General features: G+C 36.7%; 1 protein-coding gene and 1 long non-coding RNA gene across 4 annotated transcripts in view; one reads left to right on the top strand and one right to left on the bottom strand.

The window, feature by feature from the left end:
• Pde10a (phosphodiesterase 10A) overlaps nucleotides 1-8,233 on the bottom strand; it is a 551,502-nt gene that overhangs the window by 280,773 nt on the left and 262,496 nt on the right. The gene's annotated exons all lie outside the window — the stretch shown is intronic.
• The window catches only part of LOC104852766, an 11,586-nt gene continuing 3,362 nt past the window's right edge, over nucleotides 10-8,233 (top strand). The window contains exons 1-2 of one of the 2 annotated variants that reach the window (XR_777579.2): nucleotides 10-156; nucleotides 5,181-5,321. This is a non-coding gene — a long non-coding RNA (uncharacterized LOC104852766). Of the gene's footprint in view, nucleotides 157-4,709; nucleotides 5,322-8,233 lie in introns of those variants that run through there. The other variant, XR_777578.1, reaches the window with a different exon arrangement.

Here is an 8,233-nt window from a genome sequence, read left to right as displayed (position 1 = left end):
GGGCCGAGGGGGCCTGGGGCTCCTGCGGCCACTGCCCCGCAAAGGAAAAACTAGTCAGAGGGGTGATGGCGCGGGTTTCTGGCCACAGCCTCCCGCCAGCAGCTTCTGTAGCCGCGCAGCGCGACACTTGTTACTTCTCTGAGGACACGGCTTGCTGTGAGTAAGAAAGGGGCTTTCGCACATTTAAGGGAGATGAGTTTCCCCTCAGAGTGTTTATCGTTTATTCTCTTACACTTGCATTGGTTTTCTTTACCATTTACTGTTTACCAACTGCTTTTTTTGGAGTCAATACATGGATCTTCCAGTTACAAGAAAATTTGCACTTGAATGTAGAGCCACCTTTCACGCACTGGGGAAAGAAAACATCAAATATGTGTTCTGAGCGTTTGGGCTAAATCAAGACGACACAAACTCTGTAGAGTTCATATCAACCGCTTCCCAGAATTTCTTTCGAGTTTTGATCCTTCTTTTCTCTGCTTTCGGTAAGGGACACATTTCCTGGAGAAATGAAAGAAATCACAAAGCAAGACAACGGAAAAGAGGCATTTGAGGAGCTGCTGAGCGATGAACAATTAAATTTTGATCATTCTTCTGACCGCTGGGGTCCACGTATGTTTACCTAAGTCTCAGAGGCCCGGGGCACTTTGCCATTCTTCAGCACTACTGTGCACTTGAAGGTTTAAATTACAAACACGGACAGAAAGACTTTTCCCTCACCGTACTCAGGCGTTCTCGCACCCGTAGAATGTGTCTCTTTCGAATTCTTTTCCATCCCTTTGAGTTTCTCTAGTGGTGAACCCGAAAGAGAAGTCTGTCACTAAATATTAATTACTCCAAATCTTTTATGAATAGACACACTGGCATATAATTGAATAAATGGTGCCTATAAAGTTGGCAGTGTAGTTAAGCATCAGAATGTACTCAGATACCAGAACTGTGGTTCCCGAGAGCACAAAACGGGAGAAATCCTCTTGATTGCAACGTTCTCAGTAAAGTGAAGGATTTCCCTCATTCCAAGATGAGAAAATGTCACCCTAAATTGTAGGGAATAAAAACTAAAAGAATATTAACACCAGCAAAGATGTCAAAATTATGATGGTATTATTCATACGTCAACATTTTAAAAGAACACAAGGCATTCGCCTACAACCTTTACCCCCCAAAAATGATCCAAAGAGTTTTATACTAGTAATGAAGCCTTACCTAAGTGGACCTATATAACTATGAGTAGGCTGAAGCTTCCCAGTCCCCCATAATAATTTTTGAATGATTATTTCTGTAGTACTTTTAGTATTTTATGCCTAAATTTTTATTTTTACTGGAAAGCATTATTGCTGCCTGCTTATTACCTAATTTGGATTTTATAGTCTTAAAAACATGGGTTAAAGTAGAGAGCTTAATAAAATTTTAAAGATAATTTTCCTCAAACCTTATAACATTTCTTCATAAGAATTTAATTATATACTCTTTTAATAACCTAAGAGATACATTCATCACTAATGTGGTTAATATTTTATGAACTGTTTGATAAGCATATAAGGTCTGTTTCTTAAGTGATTTTATTTTACAAATTAGATATTACTCTTTAAATTCTACATCACTGATTCTTGAAAAACCTGCTTGCTTTTTTTAACGTTAATATCCATTAATATGGAAAAAAGCTTAATCATATGTTAAACTTATTTACATAAACAAATAAGGTCACTAACAGATACTCTCTTTAATTTGATATTAATTCTTGTAACTTATTTAAAACGCATAGCAAAACAATTCAAAGCAAGTGGTTGTTGTTCCTAAGTCAGACTTTCTCAGCTTCATGACCTCTCAAGTCCATCACATCCTTCGCTCATTCAAAGTTTGTCTTACCAGGAAGCCTCCTTCCATGTTGCTCATCCTGAATCTGTTATGTCTTTGTTGTCTAAGCCTCCTGGAACTTATGTATTTTATGTGCTCAAATTAGCATGTTACGCTGTACTCCTTCCTAAGGAAGTTAATACATGTGTGATTTGTGTTGACAATTCTGTTTTAAACAGCTTGACATCCAGGGTCTTACCATTCACAATATTTAATAAAAGCCAGCATGCAATAGGAACTCAATAATTGTTTTCCTACCTGACACCTGCATGCCAATTAGTGACAGATTACTATTACTGTTGATGCTAACCCATCTAAACTAAAGGGAAGGGTATGTTTTACAGTATTGTTATAATCAGGGCTTTAAAAAACAACAAGGCTATTACAATTTTGGTAAGAAAAATATTGTTAAAGCTAATACTTTCAATGAGAAAGACTTGAAAATAGACTAAAGATAATAAAAATGACTCCTATAACTATTACTCATATTCTTAGATCTTTTATTTCAAGGCAGGTGGAGGAACCACTGAGCTAAATCCCTGGCCCTAGATCTTTTATTTCAATTAATGTCTTATAGTTCAAATGAAGGAACTACAAAACAAAAGTTTATCATCAGTTTATATTATAAAACAAGTAATAACCAGTGTAAATTATATTATTTTTAATAAGCATCAAAATAGTATCTATTTTTCTATTAGAATATTTTTGATAGCATGCAGATGGCTAAAACTTGAATGTTTCCAATAAATTTCAAGTGTCCATTCCATCTGAGGCAGATGTTTCTTGATTATAATTAGATCCAAATAAAAGTTTCCAAAGGTGAAAAGCAAAACACTTAATTCCTTCTTGAAAATGATCTCTGTATAATGACTGTCAGTGAGGATGCTAGTGTTGGTAAGTGTCGCTAAGCTTATTAGTAATCACTACTAAATTCTAGTAATAACCATCTTGAGTGTTTATGCTCCTATGTAATGTAACACTGATGAATTACAACATTAAACTAAATTCTAAAGATGTGCCATTAAAAATGACCAGATCACTTTAGAAACTCATTGGCATTTATAGAATGCTGAAATTTTCAATTCTCAAAACCAGATACGAATTAGAGTGCAATCATTAGTTTTGTTTAAATAATCAGTACTTTCACCAAGTGTTTTAAGTAAGATATATAAATTTCATTTGAAACAGTGTTTTCAGGAAACAAAGAAAGGCAATATCAAAGAATTATATCTCATAAAAATAGCAGTAATAATAATAATCCTAAAAGAAAGAAAATACTTCTTTCAGAGACCTACACTACAGCTTAAGCTTCTGGGTAGGAAAGGATTATGGAAGGGCAGACAGATAAGGAGGATTGGCTGTGTGAGCTGAAATCATTAAAGATGTCCATCCTGATCCATGTGAATAAATACCTTCTGTGCCAGTGAGCAGACATTGGCAGCCTTGGATCTCTAACTATTCTGACATCGCAACACCTGCAAGTTGTCTTGTAAAGGTGTATTGTTAATGTTATTTGAAATAAGCGGGTCTTCATCTGCTGCTTGGGAATTTTTTTTTTTTGGCCAACATTTCGAATTTTAATACAATGGGCCTTGACATGTGTGTAAGGGGAGGCAGCTACAATAGAAGGCATTATTGGCTTTTTTGAGCTCTATCTCAAAAATAAGGATCACAGTGATTGACTTGACCCAAAGCATTGATTCCTTTCAGTTTGTCTTAAAAACAAAGAAAGGGAATGGCCGGGGACACAAGTGGGCCCCTCAAAGTTTTGTTTCCATCTGGGCCACAATGAGATGGGCATTCAAGGGTATGTGGCAGTGGAAGAGCTCATTCACATGGGTGGATGGTTCTGATGTCAGGCCTAGACTTATAAAGATGGCAGGTTTTTTTTAAGAGAAGAAAGCAAAGTTTTTGTCCCTGCACTTCTCTTATTAAAGTGCCAAAAGGAAACAGTGGTCTTAAAGCACAGGCACATATCATGCTATATTAGAACAGTGTCCAGGCTATGTTTTCAGGGATTTGGTTTTACACAACTGAAGGTCATAGCCTGCACTATCAGCACACAGACTGTCTATTGGCATCTGTGCAATCAGCCTGTTGTGAGGCATAAAAGAGCTTTGTATATTAAATCTTTTGAAATGGACTCATGGGGAAAATAACACAGAAGCCACAAGATGTGCAGTGTTGCTCTTCCAACATTTCTTCTGAGAATCAAAGAAATCTACAGCATCCACCACATCAGTAGCTGAAGGGAGAGGAATTTGATACCAAGTGACTATAATGTCCTTGTCACATTCATCTTCTTTGATTCTGAAATTGGAGTTTAATGATTTTGTGTACTTATTCTGTCCTCCCACCATCAAGTCACCACAGAAGGCAAAGTCAGTACCAGGGAACTTCCTCCACCCTCTTGCAGATCTGGGTTCCCCTGCACTTTTCTACCAACAAGGAGGACACATTTCAGCAGGATTGTGAAAAAGGATTTGATTGTATCCAACAGGGTAAAGCCAAAGAGAACAACCTGAGAACCAAGGTCACCTCTAGCCTTCAGATACCTGTTCCTCTCTGACTCCCTGTCTTTAGTTCCATCATCATAACTGATGGGCCACTTGGAAATTAATTTTTCTCCTTCTCCTTTCAGCATTCCATTTCTGATAGAGATTATCATTAGAAATTTCCAGCCAGGCATTCTGGGCCTATTAGCCTGCTTTCCACCTATATGTTAAAATAATCCTGAGTAAGGACTCTTGCTTTCTACAGATAAACTGCCATCGCTGCTATTAGTAACAAAAAGTATTTATTTAACACAACTTTTATTTGCAAAAATATTCTAGAGAGTCTAATGTATTCTTCTGACTGGAAATACCCATAATGGATCAATTTTACCTTCTGCTAATTGGAAGACAGTCATCCAAGGCGCTCTGAGAAGCTCTGTGGAAGGACACTACTGTGCCAAGTTTATCATCACAGAAGAGTGCCCCAAGGCCAAATGTTAGTTGGTGTTGCTTCGATGCCATATTATTCATTTTAAAAGGTCCCACCTGGCCCGAGATCCAGTGTGTGACAGAGTTGGGTAAAAAGAGAGATCTCATAGGCCTTTGCCCAAGCCAGCCAACTAGCAAAGGAAGAGCAAGAGGAAGTAATCCTCACACATGCTGATGGGTAAGATGGCCCCAGGGGAGTCACAGAGAGAAATCTCCAGATGGGAAAATCATTTGCATATTCTGGGTAGACTGAGCTTCCTCTCCTTCCCAAAAGGCCTAGCAGTGGGCTCCTGGTCACACAATGAACATCTTGACTCAGGAAATCTGTTTTATTATACACAGGCTGGCCTAGCTTTACTATGCTTTTAATAGAATCACCAAAAACAAGCACAGCATTTAAGTAAAATTCAGGAAACCAAATGTGGCTTCAAGACCATCATACCATAGTTACCATTTAGCCGCAACTGCTTTTCCATCCATAAGGTAAGGCCTTACCACAGGGACACTGGGAAATATAAGGGAACATCATTAACTCAAATTCAACTCATTTGATAAAGTTAAACAATCAAAGTCTAAAGGTCTAGACAATGTTATCTTGTGCTTTCTGAATAATTCTCCTAATTGATTTAAAAATGGAACTGAAAAATTAAAACCAAGCTAAAAATCTCTGTGATTTTTAACTCTTATGTGATTAATAAGTCAAAATATAATTTCATTAATTTAAACGTTTATTTCCTCTAATGGGTTTTTTCAGACTCTGGAGTTAACCTAGAAACAGTGACGTTGTTTGTTGGAAAGCTTATCAGGTGGGATCTGGTAGAAAAGACATAAGGTTCCTGGGGTCTTAGAAAACCCCACACTGCCAACAGTAATGCACACCCTCAGTAAAGATGAGAGTGACACTAAATGTATTAACATAAATCTAGATGTTAAAGTGGCATGGGAACTTTCTAGATATGATACAGTAGCATCTCAACTTCTGAATGAGATGTTACTTATTTTTTTCAGCTGCAAAGTGTGTCTGTTGATTACCTGCCAGGGCTTTCTCTCTAATTTGTGAGAGGTTTGCAATGTATCCATGTTGACTAACTCTTTTTTAGCAAGAAGTTTGCTATTTTTTATAAGCAGCAGTTTTTTTTATTGTAGTAAGATATTCATAATATAAAACAACCATTTTAACCATTCCGAATTATTCAGTTCTGTAGCACTAATTACATTCACAATGTTTTGATTAAACTTAACCCTCTTCTCCTGAGACCAGTGAATGTGGTCTTACATTTTAGAAACACAGTAAGTACAAGGACTGCAGAGCATGACCGAAAGAGATTATTCAGCTGGGGCATTTTCTCACTCAGTACCCAGAAATTTTGGTCATTTCCATGTACAGGACCTCTTCTGGGTTGTTGACCCAGGAATGAAAGCTAAATTACTCATTCAGCCAACTTTATTTTAGCTATTTTGTTTGTCATCCTATGAAGAGTCCATTATGACTGTATCAATAGACTATGTATTCTCATACATCCTATATAGATAGCTTTACTAGCTAGGCTTTAGGTCCATTTTGTAAGATTTGCATACATGAATTATAAAATTGATGAAAAGCAGCTATATGGGCAAATTAGATTTCAGTATCCCTTTTAGATCTGTTTTATGCCTTGTTCTCTAAGGCAGGTTGTGGAGTTTTGGTATTTCCAGATCTCTGTATTTACTAAGGTGAGATCACTGTAGAAGGGTCTCAATTAAAATGTTCCTCCCATATAAAAGCAAGTTATAGGGCCAGGGATTTAGCTCATTGGTTCTGCCACCTGCCTCGAAAGTGCAAGGTCCCGAGTTCGATCTCTAGTACCCCCCAAAAAGGAAGTTACACACTAAATAGCCTATTTTAGAACTAGGTTAGTAATATATGCTAGGAAAGTCTACTCCATCTGTCTTCATTCAAGCTTTATTTCTTAAGTAACCATAAAATGTCTGATATTTTTGAAATCTGATTTAAACATATCCAATATAAATAAGTTTTCAAAAGAGCAATCAGTATGAGGAAGAGAAACTTGTGACTCACTAAAATATTCCCCTGAATGTTGAACATTGCTCCTTGCATCTATATTCCATTTCTAAAAAGATTTCCACAAAGTTTTAAGTATGTGTGAGTTTGCATATATGCATCTTATTTTAGCTTTTAGCTTCCCCAAAGCCATTGAAAATAATTCTAGCAATCCACAGTGCCTGACTGGAGTTGCTAGTCTTAACTAGACATTAAAGAATATCCCCCTTTTCCTTGAACAATGAGTTCACTAAAGTACCAGCATGACCACTACCATGCTTACCAAAGGTTAAACCAAACAATTAAGAAGGCCCAGAGCTGTCATGTCTAGCTGAACTGACCCAGAAAACAATCACCAAGCACAAAATAACTCCAAAGAACATAGGATCTATGAAAACTTGAACTGCTCAATGGAATGAAGAAAATCAAAGAGAAAGGTACCATTAGAAGGAAATATAGCACAAATCCTGAGTCTAAAACCTTGTAGTGTATTTTATATGGCACTTGATGCACATAAGTCAAAATCCCACAGTTTCTTCCAGCTGTCTATTGTCCCTCTTGATACATACTATTCCAAAATAAGAAAAGTGTGGCCATTATCAATTTTTTCGTTTTCCTCCATGTCACAGCAGGTAGCTTCTCTGTGGATTTGGAAAGGCAAGGGTTAAAATTAGGTTTCTAGGGGACAGTGGCTAGGTCAGATGGTTTAACAGGAATCCTCAGATCTTCTCTATCTCCACAACTCGGGTCTCTCCAGCCAGTTTTGCTTTCAAATAAGTAGTTTCTATCTTCATTTTTCCTGTCTCTTATTTCATATCTTGTTACTTTCATCTTTCATATCTTCATATTTCCACTTTTTGTTTTCTAGCTTTCATGATGTGGATTCAATTCCTGTTTTAATCTTCCTTCTTCAACATTTGATACATTTCCACCCATATATTTTCCACGAGTTATATTTATAGAGATCGCATTGGTTTCAGAAAGAAGTGTTACCCATTTTGTATGTTTCTAGACGGTTTTAAATTTCAGTTTTTCCTAATTAACCCATACACTTGATCCATGGGTTATATCAAAGTATGTTTCTTAAGTAGGTAAGAATAATTTTGGACATTATTTTATTTTTGGATTATATAAAAGAATGTTACCTGCAACATTTCTGATTTTACATTTTAGGAAAATAAGTGTTTCTAGTGCCCACGTATCTGATTATATTTTCTAATTGTTAGACAGGGGAAGGAGAGGCTGGGCTGAGTGATTCACACGGAAGGTCTGTTCTGGAGACACATTGTCCAGCTTCAGATCTTTTTTTTTTTTTTTTAACTGATCTGCAGTTTTTTTTTTTTTTTTTTTTTTT

This window comes from Fukomys damarensis, unplaced genomic scaffold (genome assembly GCF_012274545.1).
Source record: "Fukomys damarensis isolate Sample0158 unplaced genomic scaffold, DMR_v1.0_HiC HiC_scaffold_14, whole genome shotgun sequence".
In the NCBI taxonomy this organism is placed as follows: domain Eukaryota; kingdom Metazoa; phylum Chordata; class Mammalia; order Rodentia; family Bathyergidae; genus Fukomys; species Fukomys damarensis.
Note: the sequence above shows the minus strand (reverse complement) of the source record. Positions and strands in the feature narration are given on the sequence as shown.